At 40.7% G+C, this 22,966-nt stretch overlaps 1 protein-coding gene and 1 long non-coding RNA gene across 10 annotated transcripts in view; one reads left to right on the forward strand and one right to left on the reverse strand.

The window, feature by feature from the left end:
• CUX1 (cut like homeobox 1) overlaps positions 1 to 22,966 on the forward strand; it is a 270,373-nt gene that overhangs the window by 71,665 nt on the left and 175,742 nt on the right. The gene's annotated exons all lie outside the window — the stretch shown is intronic.
• LOC133213341 (uncharacterized) lies at positions 16,306 to 22,224 on the reverse strand. Its single transcript, XR_009725786.1, has 2 exons — positions 22,114 to 22,224; positions 16,306 to 17,877 (listed from the first exon to the last, which is right to left on the reverse strand). It is a non-coding gene; the product is annotated as an uncharacterized LOC133213341 (long non-coding RNA).

Below are 22,966 nucleotides of genomic sequence, written 5' to 3' on the forward strand. Positions count from 1 at the left end.
GCAGTAAGTATTCTGGAGTAATATTTCCATATTCCTCTCTCCTTTTTAATGTAGTAACTGTATTTCTCTAATAGTATTTTCCTATTAATATAATTTACCAATATCTTCATAATTTTGTCTTCACTGAGCAGATTTGTCTCTCTCAGTGAGAACTGGCATTTTAAGGCACGAAATATAAAGAATATTATCAGACTTTCAGAATCTGTGTGCATTTATGTATAATAATATCCATACGTGTGTGTATATATGAAATGCATATTAATATGCACACACTATATATATTATATAATCATAGAATGGTTTTGGTTGGAAGCAGCCTTAAAGCTCTTCCAGTTCCAACCCCCTGCCATGGGCAGCAACACCTTCCACTAGAACAGCTTGCTCCAGGCTCCATCCAGTATGTATATTTTAGCCTTTTTGAGCTTCAGGAATGGAGGAGATCCTGAGGTGACCCATGGAGAAGATTTTTCCCAAGTGCAGCTTTGCCGGGGCAGCTGCCGTTAGGGAAGCCATTTGCTTATTTGGTTTGAAAGCTTGGAACACCGGTGATTGAACTCCTGCGGCGGAGTATCGCTGCTCCCCCGCTGTGCCATGTCCTGAGAACAGCAAAGAATGTCACACACTTGGAAAAGCGGGGTAGCAGTATTTCATCCTGACTGCCTGCTGAAAGGGTCGTGATTGAAAACGTGAAATAACTTTGGAAGTGCTGGTGCTTTCTGCTGTTTTCTTTCCCCTCCCTCATTTGTGTGGTGGTTGGGAATGGATGGCTTTTATTCCAAAGGAAAATTTTCAGTAGACATGCAGCACTCCATAAAAACAATAGAAAGTACACATAAAATACAGAGGTGTTTTAAGGCAGAAGAAGGTGCTGTCTGAGATATTAACGAGTGTTGTAGACAGATATCATTGGAGTGGGAGCAGGAAGAATGTTTCTTCAATTTTAGTAGCTCCTGACTAATTTTTGCGCACTGATGGTTGTATTCAGTACTTCGTGCTGCTGCCCCTCCAGATCCTTTTAACCTCCATCATTGTTGTATCCTGTTGGAAAAGGATTATTTACATGCAAGTTAAAGGATCGGCCTTGAGGTCATGGCAGCAGCTTGGTGACAGTTCAGATGAGGACGTGTTTTCCCTCCTATTTTTAACTTGGTGTTTTAAACAATTGGAGCCATGGTTGGCTGTGAGAGGTGTTAGGTGAGGGCCCCATGGTTGCAAGGTGTGAAGCAGTTCCTCCTCTAGCTGTTACAGCAGGGTTTGGAGGTTAGACAGCACGACTTGTTTCTGTCCCACGCCCTGGTTTAAGCAGCCTGATCTGCCAGCTGAGGACCAGTGCCCAGCCTTAATGGCTCCAGAAAAGTAACAGCAAGGTAAAACCCGCCAGTGAGTCAGCAGGAGATGGAGCCCAGGGGTGTTTGCAGAACACTGATAAACTGTGAGCAAGCAGAGTTTAGAAATACGGGATTAATATTGGCTCCGATGCATAGATCCTCTGCCTTGTAGGTGCGCTGTATCTGTATGCAAAGACAGCTTGATTTAATCTTCTTCTTTTGGAAGTAAAGAGTGTGCTAATCAGGTCTTCATGTCAGTTGCTGGAGTGCTAGTTGCTACTAGTGGCTGGAGGGTGGGTGGAAATGGAGAGAAGCTGTAGTTGGTATTTCAGTTGCATTAGTAATACAGCTTTACTCATAAAGTGGTTTGATGGTGAGAACTTTCTAAGTTGCCTTCTCTTCCCTGATTGTGGTTTATTCAGAGAGTGAGTTTGAGTAGCTGTGATTTATTAAGACTCTTGTTAAAAACAGTCTTATTTCTCAGGATCCAGAAAACCTTTCTATCACAAAGGATAGTTGTGGTAGTAGCTAGTGTAGCTTTTCCCCACTGCAAGCAGGAGGTGTGTATTTTATACTAGGTAAAAAAAGGAAAGGTGGATTGGGTTTTTTTGCAGACCAAAGGTGGATTTTTCACAGATAAAGCCAGAATATTACCATCAAGACTCATCCAATATTGGGACCAGTGTTCAGATTACATACTTGTCAGTCCATTTCATCTGGAGTCTGAATAGATTGGTGTAATCACTGACTGCAGACTTATTTTATAGGAAGTAAGAGGGGAACAGATCTTAACAGGTTTTGACCATGGTACAAAAATGAACCTATGGATTTTTATCCACTTGGCTGTGGCTGTTAGTGCTTTAATCAGAGGTGAATGAAGGCTGTGGCCAATGGTAGTCTCTTTTGGAGGGACTGTTCTCCCTGCCTGGCCATGCTGGTGCTCTATGGAGAGGGATTTCACATCCAGCTAACAAAAAAATCCTATGGAAGACATATTTGTTTCTGGAGAAACTGTGATAGTGTGGCCCACAACAGGAATAAAGTACTGCTCTTTCCTCTGAATCTGGTTGTAAAGAGGGTGGAGTTCGTTGCTCTTAATTTTATTGTGTTTTTACAAGCCATACAGGTTTTTTTTTCCCTTCCCTGTTTGTTCTTACTTGATTTTTGGGAGGATTCAGTTTTTGCTATATAATTAGTAGGGAAAATATCCTCCTTTTTAGTCTTGCATCATCTATTAGACCCATGTTCTGACATGGCGGAGCTTGTGGACCCTTTTAAGTATAGCTTCATTATTTATAAGGCAGTAATCAGATTAATTTCGTAATAGTTTCCTGCTAATCCTGCCATTGTTCCTTAACTCAGAACTAACGAAAGCACAATTTTAATACCCTTTTAGTTGCTACAACATCCTTGTATTATTGGTTGTATTTTTATTAGAGAGCACTTTCAAACAGTTTTCCAAAATCTTCAAATGATTGAGCAAGATCTTAAAATTACAGCACTCTTACTCCTGATAAAAGGGCAATTTATCAAGTAAATCCCCTTTTTATTAAAATCATGTTTCTTTGTCAGTTAAAATTTGTAGGAGTTTTCCTATTTCTGTATAATCCCAGTCCTTGTGCCAAGTAGGGTTTTTTTCTAGCAGTGACAGTGAGGCCGCTTAAAACCATGTTTCATGTATGGAAAATGTCCTTTACTTCGTGCTGACAGCATGTACGGCTGCAGCACTGAACATACATGCAGCAATAAACACCAGAACCTTCGTTACTTGAATATTGTTGTATTCTTATTGAAGAACCCTGTGTCTGAACATCACTTGCTTGGCTTCAGTTTGCAAGGGGCCTTTTAATGAGTTTAATTATTTTCGTGGTGTCTTTTCCAGTTGTGTTTTCATCGAGTGCTTTCCTGTTCTCTGACATTGAAATGTGCCATTCAGGAAATGTTGTGATATGGCATGGTTTAGAACAGAAACTTTCCTGGTAATGTTAAAAACCCCAAACCCCTAGAAGTTTCAAACAAAAAGAAGAAAGAAAAGTCTAATTGCCTGCACAGACACCCATCCTGATTTCATTCTTCCTTGACTGCAGTTCCTCTCGTCCTCAATAGCGTTTTAAATACTCCAGTAGAAATGTGTGTGTAATTACAAAAAGGCTCTTACAGTCAAAATCTAAAGGTCCTCAAGTAGATTTCTGAATTGATGTACCTGAAAAGTACATTATTTTCAATGATGATAAAAACTTACTCTTTCTGTACCAAAAAGGATGGTAGGGAATTGTCTGCATGCAGCCGAAGCACAGACTTCTACTCAATAGCTTATCATGATAGGGTCATTGAGATGTCAATTACATATTTTATATTTATAGAGCACTTTTGTTCATGGAAGATTCCTGAGTGTCTCCCAGGTGCTGCCACATGCATATGAGAAGATTAATGTGGTTTTTCTTTTCATTGGGAAATTGGAGTAGTTCAGCGCTAGTAGGTTTGTTCTTCTGTTAGATGAATACTATTTTCATATAGAACATTCAAACGGGGTTGCAGGAGTTGCCACATGAGGTTTTCCTCTGGACTGCGTGTACTGGAATAATCTTCCTGGGTAGGGGCTTCCCTGGAGCAGTAGCCAAGCTTCTGATGTGACTTATTCTTGTAACTGATAAATGAGAGAATGAAAGTTTAAAAAGCACTCACAACTCATTTCGTTAATAGCTTGTCTCCTTTTAGAAACTGTGTCTATATTCTGCTTTTGAAGCACCAAATGAAACATCATTTTACAATCCCATCATGTGTTGCTCCTAAATTAGGGTGGCTTTAATTGCTTTGAAGGAGATTACAAAAATGTGTGTGATCCAAAGGAAGCATTTTTTTCTCTGATTTTGGGGGGTAGACTCAGTATGTCAGCATCTGTTAGAGTTCGGTTTATGTGAAAAACCGACAGTAAGTGCTGGTCTCTGGTAGTTGTGCAAGTTTTCAGTGCCCTCTGTGAACAGCAGTTGAATAGATGATGCTAAGGTTGGTTAGGATTTAAGTGTGTTAGAAGGGATACAGTATTAGGTATGCTTTGTTGCGGGGTTATTTTGGGGGTGTTTCTTGCTTTCTAGAATCTAACATGAGGATGAGTCTTCAATGTCTCTCCTTGTCAGCTAATTCATTGCCTAAAAGAGGTATTGCATTTAACATGGTACAAAAACAACTGAGTTGCTACGTGCAGTTAAAGATGCTTAAATGTTAAACACGTTAAAGATTAGATTAGGTACTAGGAAGAAATCCTTCTCCATGAGGGTGGGCATAGGGTGCCCGAAGAAGCTGTGGCTGCCCCATCCCTGGCAGAGTTCAAGGCCAGGTTGGACGTGGTTGGAGCTAGGTGAGGGACCCTTCCAACCCAAATCAGACTCTGATTCTGTGTTCTTGTTAAAGTGTGGTTGTGTTCTGTGGGCATGTAAAGCGTTGCTCTACACACATGGAAAATGCATATATTCATATTTTGTAAACCATTTTTTTGTCCTTCGGGATCAAAGCTGGTGTGTTAGCGAAAACTTGATATTCATGTCTCCTAACCTGCTGGCTAGTTTGTAGATAGATGCTTCCCTGCTTAACAGTAACAAACTACCTGTATCTCTTATGCTCATTTTAAGATCACAAAGCAGTTGTTGATATTTTGGCACTTAAAAGCACATTGAGTATCTTAGAAGGAGAAAGCCAGTGGATTCGTTTTCTCCACAGCAGCATTAGCAGTGCCACTGGAGGAGCTAAACAGAGCGCTGGATGCAGAAAACAGTTAGCAAGAGGTCTTGAGAGGAGGGAGGGAGAGCAGAGCAGGTAGTTCTAATTAGGGCAGATCTTATAAATATTTTTGTATTCCTAAAAATGCCATTATGTATTATCTTAGTCAGTCATGACAATAAGCAGCAGCAGGGGAGACAGGAAGGGGAAGTGGAGAGAATTAATATACAGACCAGTAATGTGGCCATTCCTCTATTTAGGAAGAGATGCTCCAGCTTAACTAGAGCAGTAATAAATATCACAGCTTCTGTTTCTTTTTCCTACAAGTAAGAAGCTAGTAGGAAATTACAACTTCATATAGGAAGCCTCTAAAAGGCATCATGTCCTCAGATTTTCATGTTAAATCACGCTCAGAATTTTATAGTTTGGAGCAAGTTCTGTGCCAGAATCCTAAATGCTTCGTTGTGAAAGCAGCTTTTCAGAGTAAGAAAGAAACACGGTCCCAGCTTCATTATGAGGCTGTTGCAAGGAACTGCATTGTTTTTATGGCTTCGTATGCTTTGGCTCGAAATGCAGGAATCAAACAAGAGATTCTGCTTCTTATTATACAGGTGCGTGAGTCAGCTTCTTGTTTAGTTTTTCAAAGCCTTTTCAATTGTGCAATAAAATCATGTTGAAATGCATTTTGGTTCTAAACATGTTGTTTCTCTAAAAGCTTCACTTGAGTTGTCTCTAGAATGATTCCATTTTCCATCCACATCATGACACTTAGCCGCAGGAGGAGTTTATAGCTTGGCACCCAGAGCTACCAAAGCGTGACACAAGGTAGTCTGACTCTGCAGCTTAAGGTCAGATTGTGCTAATGAAAACAAAAGTGACCAGCGGAGACCTTTGTGCAAATATTGTTGTTCCTAATGCTGGTCCCAGGAGATAGGAACACTTACTGGAAAGGTCTAGGTTAGAAGCAAAGGAAAATGAGATTCTTGCTGTTAGGATGTCCACAAACTCTATGAGGAAATGCATTATCCACGCCAAGGCGGAAAAGTGGGGTTTATGGAATGTGTAAGACTTAAGTATTTTAATTCTTCTATTTTACAAACACTCTCCACCTCCCCCCCTCCCCCCTAAAATAGACCTTGTGTTATAAAAACACAAACCAAAGCAAACAGCAGCTTGCTTTCTACTCTGAATTGAATATTCTAGGAAGTGTGCCTATCTCTACATTATGCTCTTAGTCTGGGTTTTCTTCTTGTCCAACTGAAACAATTGTTTCAGCTTTAATTCAGGTTTATTAAATGGAGAAGGTACAAAGTATCAAAGAAACATGAGGCTTCCTGCTCCTTAATGATCTTGCTGCCTGCCAGAAGTGCATATTCTTCCACTGCATCTCCCCTGCACATGACTGCAGGTTCAAGTTCAGATTATTTGTTGCTTAGCTGAAAGCAAATAGGTCAAGGGTTTTTTTTTTTCATGCCAGGTTCAAATCATTAATGCTTTCAAAACAAAGAAATTCATTCTTCTTCCAATTAAAAGAGTCATTCCAATCCGAGCAAAGCATGAGCTATTGCAACCCCAGCATCATGGGGGTGAATTTTAGGAGATAGAGCCTTCTTCCAACGAGTGTGATACGCTTTAAAGAGGAGCATTTGGCAGAAAATAAATGAGCTTCATATTGCACTTGAGGAATTAATTTCCATTTTAGTGGTAGAAATTGGAAACACCAATATAGGGAGTCAGTAGTAATTGAGTAGAGAAAACAAGACTCTGTTATGGCTCCATACTTCTAGATATTTATGTATTGCAGTTTCTGAGCGTTAGATTTCTATTTCTCTTGGACTTTTCTGCAATGCTTAATAGCAAAGTGTGCAGAAAAAAATCTCCACAAGTCTTGGGCTGCTTGTTTTAGTGCTAATACAAAATGATCTTCTTGGGGTTGTTACTTGCATACAGAGCAGTTGCTTTGGTATGGAGCAGAGGGGGAATCGGCACTTTGAGTTAACACTGCATGTTAAATGGAGCTGTAGCTAGTGCTTTCTTTGTAGAGAAAAGCTGGGCTGGGCAGAGGCTCTGGAGGTTATCTGCCCCATTGGCTGCCCCGGTCCAGCTCAGCTATACCTGACAGATGTTTGTTTAACCTCCTCTTAACTCCCTGCGTTGATGGAGGGTCACAGTCAGTTGTTTCCTGTGCTTTTAGGTCTTTTCTATTACAGACACCCCTCATGTTTAGCCTTAATGAATGCTGTACTTGTAAGTTTATTTCTCCATATTCTACCAACAACACGGAGAGCAGGTTGCTAGCTGCCTCTTTGTAGCAGTGCTACATTTTGAAACACCATCTTCCTCAGCATTTTCTCTTTCCTAAACCAGGAATTCTTTTATTCATTTTAAGCAGCGATTAACTTCACCCCATGCTTTGATTTTCAGCTCCTGATTCATCCCAGAACTGCTGCTCTCACCTCCTCACCTGGCTTGTGCTTATGGCTTAGCAGGGACACTGGTTTCATTAGGGAAATGATTCTGTCACGGGCTCAACTGCCCTCATGTCTTGTCTTGCCTGCAGATGATGTTTCCTGGGCCTCTGATCATTTCCACTGCTTTGGATGTCCTCAAATTGAGCGATACCATTTCTGAAATGCAGTATCCAAATCCAGCAAGGCCTCAGCTGGAATACTTTGTCCAACACTCACTAGAGCAGAAGAAACATTTCACATCTTTCTGGCTATACATGTGGCTTAGCTCATCTTAGTACAGCATCTTCCTCTTTGAAACAGAAGCACACTGTTGAGTCATGTTCAAGTGCTGAGTACCCAGTTCCTGCTCACATGTAGTCTTTACATTAAGCATATTTGTGTTGAATCTTGGGTGGTGTTGGTTGGTTTGGGGTGTTTTTCCAGTCATTTTTTTTCAGTTTATAACATTCACTTAGGATTGAAATCCCTGTTATCTGTCACTGCTTCTGTTCACACCAGCTTCCTGTTCTCTGCAGGTGAAATACACTTATCCTCTACGTGTCACAAGGCTATGGGTGACAGTTCTGTCGGGCCAGATCCAGGTCAGATGCTGGAGAAACCTCTTTCTAAGCACTCGTTTAGTGCTCAGCTGGGTCTAGACCAGATTCCCTTAGCTACCCTAAGCATGTGCCAAACCAGACATGGTTGAAGCCTTCTTCAGTTCAAACTATGTCATTTCCTGCTTATCCTTTCTTCCTCAGACCTTTAAGCTCTTTAGCATCCAAAAAAGGATATAGGGTTGCCTTAACAAGGCCTTTTTGGTGACAGTTTTGAGCTAGCTATTGGTTTTCTTCTAGGTGATTATTTGTTTTAGAGTTCTGTTCTTGATTGCTCATAAGGTGTCCAGCTTCCCTGTCTTCTGCCGCTTTAAATAAACGCCGTATATTTGGCCTCTTTAGAGATCTTTTCTAAGGTAAGAGCTGATATCTTGAATTATTTGTCAGGTTTTTAGCATATGTAACAACAAAGCTTATGAAGCCAAGGCAGTTTGAAAATACCTAAGTCCTTTAATTGACATCCTTGTAATCTGTTCCAGATAAAGTTCTAAACCCTCCCCTCTTTTCTCCTCATGTTAGCCAACTACTGACAGGTCTTCTAGTAAAAACTGATGCAAAAAGACATCCCTTGTGCTCTTGTTGATGTCCTTTTTCCACTCTCTGGTAAGCCAGCAGTCCCTTCGCTTGTCATTCCACTGTTCCTTTATTTATGAAATGTATTTCTTGCTGCTGATTGGATTTCTTGCTAGTTTTTTCCTGTTCTGTGTTGGAACATTACTGATTTTATTTCTAAATGTTTATGCTGTACGTGTATACTTGTCTTTGGCAGCCTCACCCGAATCTTTTATCCCTCAGGCCTTCTTCTTTCATTTGAGGTCAGTGAAGAACTTGTGCTTTGGCCACTGGGCCCTTTTCACACTCCTCTTCGGCTTGACTAGGACCTGTGTCCTTAACTGTAGTTATTTAAGATTCTGCCAAGCTCTTCTAAACTTCTTTTCCCCTTGGGTTTGTGTTGTCTGTCTTAGTCTACCAATTATGTGAATTTGTTACCCTGTTGTCTTGAATGGTGTGTTTCTCACAAAGCCCTCTCCTGTACCTGATCTTCCTCATTTGCAGGTGAGAATAAATTCCCGCTGTCAAAGCTCCCGTGTTTGTTTTCTGCTTTTGCTCATGACCAAAGGTTTTTTTTCTCTCCTGCAGGTATCTGAATCTTGAAGTAAATGTATGAATCCTGGGTGTTTGAAACAATTCTTTCCTTTTTCTGGCCCCTTTCTCCCTGCCTCCATCTCACTGTGCGTTCTGCACAAGGCGTCCTCCTCTTTGAGCAGGATCTCGGGCGCTCTCTGTGCTCAAGTACATGCTATGAATCCTGAAAGCAGCAGTAACAAGGTGTGACAGAAGTTGATTGCCCTGACTTTTACTCCTTTAAAATGTGCAGAGTCAAGTATGTGGTGGTTCTACTGACACTGGGATTGAATTTGCCAAATTCACTGATGTAAATACATACTGACTGTACGTATTGGAGACCTGCTTGGAGTATGTATGTATATGCATTTATTCAGCAGCTGGTTGATTGTAATTGATGAAGACAGGGGTGGGAGGGCAGAACTGATAACTTTCTGGGGGATGCTAGCAATAGATACTAGAAGGGAATTAAGTATCTTATTAAACTTGGTTAACTGGACATGCTGACAATTCCTGAAATATCATTTGCTGCTCAGTGCTCTCACAGTAAAGGTACCATTATGAGGCACCTTCATAAGGAATTTGTTAAACAGTATTGAGTTTCTCAAAGCTAGGAGTAGTTACTTGGAGGAAAATGCCAGATCTCAAGCAGTGCATAGCTGTCACTTAGCTCTCAAGCAGTGTGTAGCTGTCATTTCTCCCTGTGACAGTACCACAGCAATTGCTTGGATAATAATGCTCTGGGTTAACCCTATGGCTGAGGCACACGCTTAACATTGATAATGAGCCTGAGCATAATTGCTGCGTTCTCTCAGTAACCCAATTTCTGACCGTTTGGGAATGTGGTAGGGAAGGCAGGTAAACAGGTTATCTTCTGCTGCTGGTGCTGCACAGCTGGGAGGCAGACAGTGTTGAGGGCTGATAGAAGAAGCGGGCTGTAGGATTGAGTCTGCTCATCAACTGCAAACCAGGGGGTTGCTGGAAACCCATCCTCAGTCCTGTTGTTGTCAACTTATGAGCGGTGAAAAACAACAGGAAAGTATTTGGAAGGCAGCTTTCCACAGGTAAGGAAGGCTTAGCTCCTGCTTACTGGTGCCCAGGCCTCAGTAAACGGAACAGACTTCAGGCCAGGGAGTTAGAAATAGAAGAGGGTGTTCAGTCTGAAAGCACGAGGAGGGAGGTGGTAGCCATTTGCCAGGAAACAGAAAACGGATGAGATTAGATGGTAATTTGGGATTGATACAAATAACTGAAGACAATAGAATATGTACTGAAGTTAGCACCCAAGATGAATTTGTGCGTTTATCGGGAGATATGAAGACTGTATATAGCTTTCATTATTATGCTTCAATTTTGACTTTACGCTCCTAGTTCCATCTTCATTATCTGTCTGCCTCACAAGGAGAAAGATGACTTTATGTTAAGCACAACAGCAACTGTATTTTAATCACGCTGGTTTTTCCTTAATGTTGGCATGATGGTGTTTATTGTATGTGGAGTTGTAAGAAATTGTATGGAAATGTTGCCTTAAGTAGGTGAACAAAGCTATAGAGTCTGTGGATTCACTGCTAACACTTGCATAATTGTCCATTACTACTTCTTAAGAACAGCTCTCCTGCTCTTAGCATTGCCAGCATGGGGTCCTTAAGAATACCATTTTGGGTGGAAGGAAACACAGTTGTAATCAAAACAATGATTACCATCACATTCATTTAAATGCAGAAGGAGAAACTAATGTGTGCTCCAAAGGGATGTAAAAAATTTACAAGTAATTCCTGGTTTTGAGGTTAGGTTTCTGATGTCCATGGGGAAAAAGTTAATTTCTTACCTTTCACTTTCAAGTGAATATTTTTGTATTCATTTCTCACTCTGCATTTAAATGAATGTAATAGTAATCATTGTTTTGATTACAGTTGTGCTTCCTTTCCCCTATAATGGTGTTCTTGAGTACCCCATGCTGGTAGAACTAAGAGCAGGGGAGCTATTCTTAAGGAGGAATAATGGACAATTATGTGAACATTAACAGTGAAACTATGAACTTCTTAGGACTTCTCAGCTCTTACAGAATACTTCTTTATCTCTTCCTCAGAGATGTGGGGAAACTCCCCAATAGTCTTACCTAATCATGCAAAGTTACATTTTGCTGTTCTCAGTCAAGCCCTTGCTAACAGCAACTGGAGATCTTGTCTTGATTTGTCACACAAAAGAATTACAAACAGATCTCTGTTCCAGTCAGTTGGACTTCAGTATTTTTGTGTGTAATTCTTAAATACCAAGCTGCAGCAATACTCCATAACTGTCAACATAAATGCAGACTTTTTTACCATTAGTAACGGGTGATGACATGCTGTATGAAGAACACATTCCCCGTCTCTGCCCTTCTTCCTTTCTCCCACTCTCCATCCACACATTCCTTTCAATATTATTCCAATTGTTATTTTTTGTAGCAAGCATCATATCTGGGAGCAAGGGATTAAAAGAATAGTTTCATTTGGCAACAGGCAGGCAGCATCAGAACTAGAATCCTTTCTGTTCTTTACTAATATTAATGTTGGTAAAGTATTACCTGGAGGTAGTTGGTTGACTGGAAACTTCCATATAAATAAAGGAGGGTTTATTTGGTTAGAATTGTTTCATAAAACATTTAACTCTACAGGAGCAGCAACACTGCAAAAGTATTCTATACACATGTTTTAAAATGCTTTTTATGCTGATTCTTATTTTAAAACCTAAAGACAGTAGAAATATAATGCATTTTATTTAGAATTATGGTGCTAGTTGGGGTGGCTGTCAGTACAAAGGCTAATGCTATTTATTAAGGTCCTGGTTTTATTTAATAGCCAGATGAATGGAACAGTTAATAAAAGAAATATTGCTTTATTCCCTGACATTTATGTCCTTGGTTTCCAATAAAGAATTGAAATTATGAATAGTTGATGGTTTAAATTGATGTTTTATGTTGAACGCTAGCTATAATTTCCCCTCTGAGGATTGTAATACCGAGAAACAGATGGTTTTTCACAGTAACAAATTGCTGTGTGTGTACTGTATATAGAGCTGGCTTTCAGATCCTTTCACCTTCAGCGCTGCGCAGTCACTGCATCAGACCCGAGCGAGAGGCAGCCTCTGCAGAAAGGGCTTCCTGGCTCTTCACAACACAAAGTCAGCGCTGTAGGAAACGTGACCTGTTTTTTCAGGTGCAACAGAGACACTAAAGCTGCTGCTGAAATGGCTCTCTTGCAACTTGGGATGAACAACTAAGCAGTATAAATACCGAAGTTCTTGGCTATTCCCCAGGTTGAAAATGCATGCTGAGCCTCGTGCCTTTCAGTGTGCTCTGGCAGGCTGGGCTTCCTTCTGTGATCCTGTTGGAAGTTTTGGGAAACTAAAGAGTAGTAGTGGTGGGGAAAGGATCAAGTAAGTTTGAAGTTAAACAGGCAACTTGAGACCAGGCCCAGCAGTTTCTTTGTGGTAGCTTCATACTGAATTTCTGAATGCATCCAGTTCAGTGTCTTGAGGTTTTATTGACATTTGGTCCAAAGTAAATGAGCACTAAATGCTCTTGTTTATGCGTTGTTAAACTGTTCTTCAATAATTGTTACTGTGGGGAAGTGGTATGAGATGATTAGTGGAGAGTTTGGCAATCCACATTAAAAATACACCTTTTCATAAGTTAATTATCGGGGAAAATGGTTAGTAATTATCACTTTTAAATGTTCTCCACTAAGATTTACATATAGTCTTTGGATTAAGAGTCACTGTAAGATCTATTTAAAGGCAGAAAGAAGGAAATGGGGGGATGAAAAGGTTTGAGCAAAGGGAGGGATTGGGACCAGGTCATGCTTCTCCACAGCTTGGTGGTGTGATGCCGTTGTTGGACTCCAGAGTGCTGCTTCTCTTGGCAGAACGGGTATTTTGGTCTTCACAAGTGCGTCTGTGATAAATTACGTTATTGACATGCATTTAAAATGCACAGGCTTCAACATGAAAACAGCAGCTACCACGTAAGAGACATTAACTGTTCAAAGTTTAATTGCGTAGATCATAGAATTACATTTTTAGTATTAATTTTATAAGAGCTCTTTTAAGGGGTCATAAACTGCTTTCAAAATCCTCTTCTCTTTGTGAGCCTGAGAAATCACTGCTTACTAAATCTCAGAGTCCCAAGACTTTTATATGTCCTACAAGATTTGGATCTGAGCATGGTTATTTCATACTGTGATTGTAAACCAGAGGTAGACTGTGAGTTTGCTGGAATGAAATGGCATGTTGATAATCAGAGCTGGTTAACTAAATGTTACCCTAGTTTTTCTAGTTGTTCTGCTAATGGCTTGTTTTCAAAGCAGTGAAGAAATGCATCAGAAATCCTGCCCTTCACTGTTTTCCCCTTTTGGCTTAATGTCAGGAAATAGCACATTACTGCAATTTGTCTGGCTCTGTACCATTGCTAACAGAGATAAAGCTCTAAGAACACTGAGAGGCTGGAGCTGGAACTAAGTGTGGCCATTGACAAGGACAGCAAAGGTCAGAAAAGGTTAAGATGGTTGGGAAAGCCATTTCACATGTATCAGCTCTGTTGTTTAATAAGTTACCTGGAACCAGTTTCTAGCAGTTTGCAATACAGAGCTTAAGCAGGAAAATTCAGCAGGAATCTCACCTGAAGTAACTGTAGCATGGGTTATAATTTTAAAAGAGAGCTTGCTGAGACCAGCTTTGCAGAGCTTGTGTTGTAATGAGAAAGTTACAGTCATAATAATTTAGAAGTGGTCTTTTTGTCAGTAGTTTCTAAGTATGACTTGATTAAAAACCCAAAGCACGGCTGTCATGTTGTTTTCTAATGCGAAAGAATGGTAAGGTGAAGGTAAGCAGCTGTAGAAGTGGGATCAGCCCAGAGGTGAGCAAGAGCCCGCAGTGTTTTGAAATGGGTGCTGAGAGACGTTAATAAACTTTCTTTCCTAGGTCTTGCCCTGAGGAATATTGCACTGACGGAGCTAGGTTTAACTTCAGATGAGGGGAAAATGAGAGAGAAGGTAGAGGGATGATCAGGAGATCCCTACCTGCAGACAAAACAAGTAACTTGTACTGGTGTGTGTGTTGTCTTTAGCTACAGCTTTGATTCCTTGAAGTTGACATAAATTGCATTAAAAATGAAACATATTTTAAGTAATGTGAAGTGCTAAAGGAAGCGTTCTCCCACTTTTTAGGGCTTTTTCTTTCCTTACTATTATTTCTCCTTTCCTTTTCTTCCTCCTTTTGGCCTGGGAATGTTGTCCAGGCAGAATTCATGAAGGTTGGCTCTCTGCCCAGCATTTGCCTTGTGCCCTGGTCTGAACAGGAAATCCCAGGCAGAGCCCAGCCACGCATGTGCAGATCAACTCGATAGAACATGCATCGTGAGCCTGAAGTGGTCTGTCCCTGACAGAAGCCTTGTGTATGTGCTGTAAACAGGAGTCTCCGATGGGTTCTGTAAGGAGCGAGGATCACTGCGTGCTCTCAAACTGTGTGCAGCACATGTGGAGCAGGTCCAGCTTCTCTCCTGGCAGCTGCCCCGAGCAGTGCGTGTGAATAGAAAATGGCAAACAGAAATATAATGTTCTTGGTCATGTTTATTATCTTTAATTCACATAGTCCTTTTGCAGGTCTCTGGATGAACGGTAACATTGTAAGTTAGTGCTTCCCTGTGGCTTGAACACCGATGGGTGTATCAGCTTTTAAGAACTGATCGAATGGAGAATATTGATAAGCTTTTGGTTTCTTAAATCCTCTGTCTTTTGGTTCAAACCCACTCTATAGCTTTTAATTAATTCATTTTGATCACTTTGATAAGTTATTTGTGGCATGTGTTGGACAGCGTTCATTCACCAGTTACTTCAGAAACATGAGATTTCATGCCAAATAAATCAGCACTCCCTTTTTCCTTAAAAGTTACATCTGTTGATGATTTATTTAAGTAGGAAAACACCCTACTAGTAACAAGTGACTGTTGCTTCAATTTGCATGTTATCCTTCCCCAAGAAGTCTGAGGTGTGCGGGCTTCCAGCTCTTGCTGGAGAATTGGCAAAGCTCTCATACAGGGGAGACTGAACAAAATGTGCTAAGCCACACGTTTGTGTCTAATAAATTGGAGATATTAGGCAGCCACATGTCCGTACATTGTAGAAAAGAAGTCCCCTGAATTTCCATCTTCTAATCCACTTGTCTTTTTAGTATGTGTATGCACAAAGCATTATTAGAGCACTTTTTAATAAATGGAATAATAGTAGACTTAGTGTTACATATAGCAGATTATCATCTTCAGTGATTGTGTGTGCACAGCTTGTGTTATCAGAAGATTAAATGAATCATAAGGAGACTCTGCTTTACAAGGAGATTTGATTTGCCTCTGCAAGAATGCTGCTTAAATTACTGAGCTGTTGCACTGCACACAGCTTTTGGCAGTACGAAAGGCAGAAGGGGGAAAGTTTTGAACCAGCTTACCTGTCTTGTCAAATCGCTCACCTCGACTGAGTAGAAAAGGCCCTATCGCTTTTAACACATGGGACGACTTACGGGCGGATTAAATACTTCCTCCTTGACTTAATGCAGAGAAGCTCTGTGTGCAAAGCGACTTGCAGCTCAGTGCCGGTGTCGGCGCTGAATGCCTCGCTGCCTTCACAGTGACTGCTGGTAACACAACCTCGCCTCCTGTGAGAAGTGCTGCTCAAAGCTACTCCCTGTTTATTCATCTACTTTAGAAACCTTGGCACAAGGGACCATGAAAACTATCACCTTATGTAAATCCTCATAAGCTATTCATGTTAGTAGACAACTTTGCTCATGCTATTTGATTCACAATCCTCTGCCTCTTTAGTTCTTTCACATATTAACGAGTTTGATCACTGCTCCATATAAATGAGGCATAATCTGAAGCTGTCAGACCTAAACTGTCTTGAACATACTCTTAAGTGAATATATTCAGATTTCTCTTTAAAGCTAGGAATATTTATAATAAAACTTGTCAGAGCTTCAGTTAACAGTTTACACTGGAAGTATTTTTGGTTGTGAAATACAAAAACAAGTCCAAAAATGACTTTGTGAGCTGATATTATTGTATTTGCCTTGCATATGGAAAACTCATGTTGTGATTTCAACAACGAATGAGAAAATTGTCAAAACTCCTATGAAAATTAATGAAGCTCAAACTCCGATGAAAATTAATTAAGTTCAAATGCAAATGTGTTCAAACACTTCACAACTTTATCCTAATGTGACTTGCAACAATCGCAGTAAAAGAGCAACACTCTCTGTTAGGAATGCTTTTAATTTGGGTTGTGCTGCCTGTCCTGCATAGTCTGAAATAGGATATATAGTGAAGTGCAAACAGTGGGCTCTTTTTTTTTATCCTGTGATGTTCCTAGTGAGGTATGCTGCATAAAAATGTCTCCTGGCTCTTGGAAGCAGCAGACTCCTATTTTTTTTCTTTGAATGCTATTCAGTTAGTACCTCTCCCTCCGTCTGCATCCGCCTGTTCTCTTATATCCTGTCTGATAGAAGACTGCAGCCTCGTTGGGGCAGAGGCCAGCATGGAGGGAGCTTGAGGCTTGTCTGGCCTTGTGTTGCTGTAATACAAGTGTATAAAATTTAGCAGTGTGCTTTCTACCTTCAAGTGAAAGAAACACAGAAATAAACAACATATAAAGTCAGTTATATGACTTAAAACCTGAATTCCTAACTTCAGAGGTGCAAGAAAGGATGGCTGTAATAAGGAATTATCAATAGAAACAATAGTAGGAGCAAATGACATCTTTTTTTAGCTACTAGGATAATATTTTTGAACTGAACTAAGGCTATAGTTTATGAATCTCATTTTCCTCCTTAGCTGTATCAAAAGCAGAAGATTAGTGTATCTCACAAGTGTGTGCTGCTGTGCTAAGAGAATGTAAACCAAAATGAGGAGTTGTGGAGTTTCTGTGCTATCTAAGTTCTTGGTTGAAAGGGAGAGGTCTGATAATAGACAGCCTGGCCAGACTGCCTTGACCATCCTTGAATTTTAGCCTGTAGTCTAATGGCAAAACTGATACAGTTTAGCCCCTAAATTCAAAGCATTATCTTACCCAGTCAAAAACATTATCTGTGTCTAGTCCTTTGTCCAAGGCTAAGCAGACACTTTAAATGTAAGTTGAATCAAATGTGTGGAAGATTTCCCTAGCAGTCTTGATGTGAACAGGAAATTGATCCTCCAGCGCAAACGTCCAGAGTGCCAAAAGCTCATTCTTCAGCGAGATAATCAGGCACAAAAGGTTGCAAGTTAATCAGTTCAGTTTCAGTTTAGTATTTACATTCAGTTCAGTTTTAAATACACATTTAATTAGTTCTTAAAGTGTACTTGAAAGCCTTCATGTTGGACCTCATAGATAATGAATGATGCCTGTGATTTTTGTTTTGTTATTGAAAAGTGAAACCAGATGCAGATTTCCCATCCAAGTCTGGATTCTGGCTGGCTGAACACTGTGGAAGATAGGCGGTTTTATCATTTTGGAAGTATGTTGTGTGCTGCACTATAAAACTGGCTGTTGCATTATGGAAGGATGTTGATTCCACACCGTGTTTTAAGTGTCTGGAACAAATTTCAGACCCATAAAGCAGCAGAATCTGATTCCTCTGTTGAAAAAGAAGGAAGAAAAGAGGATTATTTTGTGGTTAATTTAATATCTCCTGAAGTTGTCATTGCAATATGCATGTATTTGTTTCCTTAATTACATGGTTGTGTTATTTAAACCTCCTTTCTGTCCTTTGGAACTAAGTTCTTGTTCTGGGTGAGAAACCAAAGCTTCCTTTTGTGTTAGGAACCATCACGTGATTCAAGGCAAGGATTATGTCCCAGCATTCTTGCCTCATTAAATGGTATTGCCAGTGAATTGTCTTCAGGCTCCATAGGTTCCCTGCAAGGGCCCCTGGACTTGACTTGGTCTTGCCGCTGTTCCTGGCTGCTGCAACTTATTTTTCTCACTCGCTCAAGGTTTGTGCACTGTTGGAAAAACTGTGAGATGCCATCTCTTTTGTGGTGGCTGTGTAAGAAATATCCGTTCTAGATTTACTTGTTAAAGCAGCCTTATCTGCTGTCTTACTGCTTTTGTCCCTTGGGACAATCTGTTAAGGATCCTCCCGGAGGGGATGCAGGGGGAAAATCCTACTATATTTGTGTTGTATTTAATCCACAGCCTGTCTATGCGCTGACATAAATAGAGCATTCACCTTTCTGTTCACAGATTCCTTTCAAATACAATTACAGCGTCACCTGTGGCATCCCGATTCATCAAGATCTGTACTAAGCACTTCTGAATCTTATTGACCACTTGTTTTAGAGGATGATAAATCCCTGTTCTCCCAGAGCAAAATGATTTAATAGAGCCGATTTTTTTCTTTGATTTATGTTTGCCATGACCAGAAAGCAGGATTTCAGCATCCAGTAGACAGTGCTCCACAATTACAGAATTGGAGGCAGGCAGTGTCTGTTTTGTTGCTGTGTGACAAATTGTTTAAGAAGACTTGGTGACAGTTTATGATATGTTCATACACAACCAGAGCACATGTTGCAATTGTTGCTTCAAGATTAAACTTTCTTGAAACCTGGCTTTGAATTTAGACGATGCCTCTGAGTAGATGCAAGCTCAGTAACTTACTGGTTAGAGATTGAAGAGGCAAAGAGAGCCATGTGAATTAGACTTGAACCTCAAAATGATAAGTTTTTAATCTGTGTAGTCTTTAAGAAGTGGTAGTAGTGTGTATTGTACAGGGTTTGGAACATTACTGTGGCCATTTGAAAACTATTTTTTTCCTCATTCTGTACCATCACAAGGGCATAAAAAGCAATGCTAATGGTATTTCAGTGAGCCAGTGTTAGTGCACAACAGCTGAAGAAATTGAAGAATGACATGCTAAATTGTGACTGTATGGTAAAATTAGATGAACAGAAGAGAATAACCAAAATCAGATTCTGGCTGATGGAATGGATATGTGGTGACAACCCTATGCTTGTATAATGTCACAATAAATGATCATCTGAGTTGCAAGTATTAGTGATGATGAGTGCCACCATACTTCATTGATCATAAGATTAAGTGGCGTGTGCAAGATGGTATCCCCAGCTGCTGCCTCCTCTTGACATCACGTGCTATCAGTTTGTATGACTTGAAAGGGGTGCCATACACAGTGATATTTATGGGGTATCTGGGCCTCTCACATGTCTAACCAGTTCATCATTTGTAGCTAGAGCTGTGGGATATAGTCCAGGAGTAGTGTGTACTTATTGTCGTCATTGCATTAGAATGGGACTTGTCTAAATAATGAAATCCTAGTAGAGCAATATCTCACTTGAAAGCCATATGTCAATAGGGCTTTAAAATTGCTTGACTATGAAGAGGATGTTACACAAACAGATGGATTCTGTCAGCCTAAGGATAGGGATTGACATTTTTCAGAACAGATGTCATTGATAATTTATAGGTGGCTTTAAAAATTAAACTTTATATAGAAGCCAGCTTAAAAATGAAGTGTTGTCAATGTTCTGAGTGCATCAGGTACATTAAGGGAAAACGTACGCTTCACTCAACAGTATTTAAGTACTTCAGAAGTCAGGGGCAACCATGCCATTTGAAAGTCTGGCTGTGCTCGGTATTGAGGGTTCATACGAGTCTGCTGGACTCCAAATAGTGTAGTTGTACTCCTAGGAAGTGTTTTGAAAATAGTAATTACTGATTTTGTTTCTTACACTTCTGATTGAAAGGTGAAGTTTGAGATTCCTGGAGAAAAAAGACACTTCTACATTAAAGATATTAACTTAGCTTTCTGGTTTAGTAAGCTGTAAAAACTTCAGGAGCTGTAAAAGCTCTGTGCACTGGAGAATAACACAGAGCTAGGAAAATTACTGGAAATCTTTTTGGTGCTTTTGTGGAATCAGGATTTCCTTTTTTTTTTTCTTCACACTTTTTGTTAAACTGATCTATCTAAAACAAGGTAGGGTTTAATACACGCTTTGCTAAGTAAGAGAAATAACAAAAAAAGCCCCAAACAAACCCAAGGCTCAGGCCAGGAAGATGGGAATTCTGAGATAATATTCAGTGTGCCCAAAGGGACAATGCTGTCTCTTGTTGTCACTCTCTATATTTAGCTACCATGCTCATATGCAACTTAAAATACCTAGAATAGCAAGAAGAAATTTTTTTCCCCTTCATTTGAAGTGGTGCAGTGTAGGGTTGTTAATTTTGGCTTATCACAGCTGACACTTGAGTAGGGGGGAAAAAAATAGCAAGCTTTAACTCTCTCCACATGTGCCCCTTGCGAGGAGCCCTCTTGACTCCTGTGAAACTTTCTTGGCTGCCTTAAATTATCTGCCCCCCATTTAGGAGGAGTTCACAGGTCATTTAGTTGATTTAATATCCATTGTTGTTTGCGCAGCTGATAAGGGGCAAGAAAGCTATTAGTTAAGAGGCTGAGTTCAGAAAAAAATGTTAATAATTCTAGCTTCCTACTCGCATCAACTGGAGCTCTCCTGATTAGTTAATGTAAGCAGTGTGATTTATATTTTAGTACTCCGATTTATGTGAAGATGGGCAATAATTTTCACACTTTCTGGAAGGTTTGATGCTGGTGCAATGGAAGTTTTTTGTGTTTTACCCAGTTATGAAAAAGATGAAGTATTTCTGTATGTAAAACATAAATATTTGCCAGATTGCAGAACATTTTGCACACTGCAGTGTGCTGGTTTTTAATGGGTAATGCTCCACAGTGTCAAGCTAGAGCTGTCAAAAAAATTGAGCAGCAAAATGGAAGAGAGCATAGTCCTTGAGGAAATACTGGGCACGTTGTTTATGGAGGAATAACTCTGGCTGGTTTGGATCACACTAATGGCTTACTTGTCCAACAAGTGAACTCGTGGTCCAAAGGAAGGTGCTTAACCCGAGCGGATTTGAACGGATGGGGATCAGGAAGGTTGTGCTGAGTTGCCAAGGTTGCCTGAGAAATCCCTGCTCCGGCTGGGAGGCTGGCAGGGAGCGATTCGGGAAGTGAGGCGGCAGCTGCAGGCAGGGAGCGGTGCCTGCTGCAGCCCGCAGGATGTTCGTCAGGCGGACGGAAGGAAGAAGAGCCATAAAACTGGGGGTTTAGGTCTGACATGGCTGGGAAAAAGCAGATTGCAATCCAGAGAGCCAGGCTGTGGGGTCATCCCGCTGAGAATTTACCAACAAGGAGTGTTTGTCGTGCTGTCCTTTCCCTGCGTTCTGAACTGTGATGAAACACATGAACTATAACTGGATGAGCCTTTTCCAATAGGAGCTAACAGGTCTTTATGCTCCCATTGTCTGTTAATGGCCATGAAATATTTCCTCATTTTTGTAACAACTTTATGTGAAAAATAATCCATCAGACACCCTTGTCTCCTTTGATGGATCTGTGGCATGAGTGAATCGCCTCAGATCCGATGGACCCTTCCAGCTGCCAGGTGGTAGCTTCACCCTGGCACTGTCAGGTAGAAAAGCCCCTGAGGGGCTGGTGCTAAAGGGGTTTCTGAGGAGGGTGAGAAGTTTGGATGGGCAGAGGAGGCCCTTTCTGTCCTTCAGAAAGTCACAGAACCCATGTGTGGTTTATACCTGAAGGTTGTGTGGATGTAAATGCCAGTTAGCTGTGGAAGGGGATGTGGGGTTTGTGTTGTTTCCCAGTTTACTATACACAAGACCATGGGTGCCGTTAACAGTAGTGTAAGGATGTTTGTTTCTTTGCCTAGATGGGACACACTATTCTAACCTGCAGTTCCATGCAGAGTGATGAAATTTCACTGTTTTAACAGCATTAACATAAAATAGCACTGGTTTCCAATTTGAAATCTAGCTGTTCACTTACTACATGTGATGTGGTGAAGACGTTTTATACACATCTGTTCCAGAGTGTGTCGGAGCAGGGCCTGTTCTGAGCTCTGTCAGAGCTGGTGTGAGGTGAGGTAATGGCGCAGGAGGGCGATCCTGTGCAGCTGCATTTACACATATTTATGTAAAAGTTATTCATATTTATATGAAAGTTACTCATATTTATATAAAAGGGAACCTAAAAGTGGCAGAGTGGCAGCAGGAGCTCTCAGAGTGAGCTGGAGGGCTGTGGCCATGGTTAGCGTGGCCAGGCTGGGGGCTCCTGGTGTCTGACTGACCTAAGGCAGGGAGAGGCAGCAGGGCCTGCAGCGTTCAGTGCGTCCGCTCCTGAATAATCACCTTCCTCTCGTCTAAATCTGAGGTAAAGTCAGTTTCGTTTTCCCATCTTTCTTGTGCAAGAGGTTTACAAAAGGTTTGATGTCCCCCAGCCTCTTCTGTAGGTTGTCCAGTGTCTGCCTTGGTTTTCTGGTAGGCAGCAAATCCTCTCCAGATGGGCAGGTAACCTGCAAATACACAGCTCTGTTAGGTTATTGGGAAACTTCTTTTAAACTGACAGAAAATATGCTAATCATGCGTTTTTCTGAAGTTTTCATAAGGCAAAAATTCAAAACCAATATAAAAACTGAACTGTTACATCGTTTTATAAGCATAGATGATCAGGATCCAGTAAGCAGAAGTTGTAACGTCAAGTAAGTTGTTTAATCAACGCTGATTCTGAGAGCCATGGTGTCATTTGCCCAATTTCCCCCCTTTTTTATTTTTCCTTAGGATGGTCTTCTGTGTGTGTCCTTAACCTCGCTAAGAAAGAGATCAGTGTTTGAGAAATGTCA

This window comes from Neopsephotus bourkii, unplaced genomic scaffold, assembly GCF_033783945.1.
Source record: "Neopsephotus bourkii isolate Nb327-2 ecotype Australia unplaced genomic scaffold, CSIRO-AGI_Nbou_v1 NB_804, whole genome shotgun sequence".
In the NCBI taxonomy this organism is placed as follows: domain Eukaryota; kingdom Metazoa; phylum Chordata; class Aves; order Psittaciformes; family Psittacidae; genus Neopsephotus; species Neopsephotus bourkii.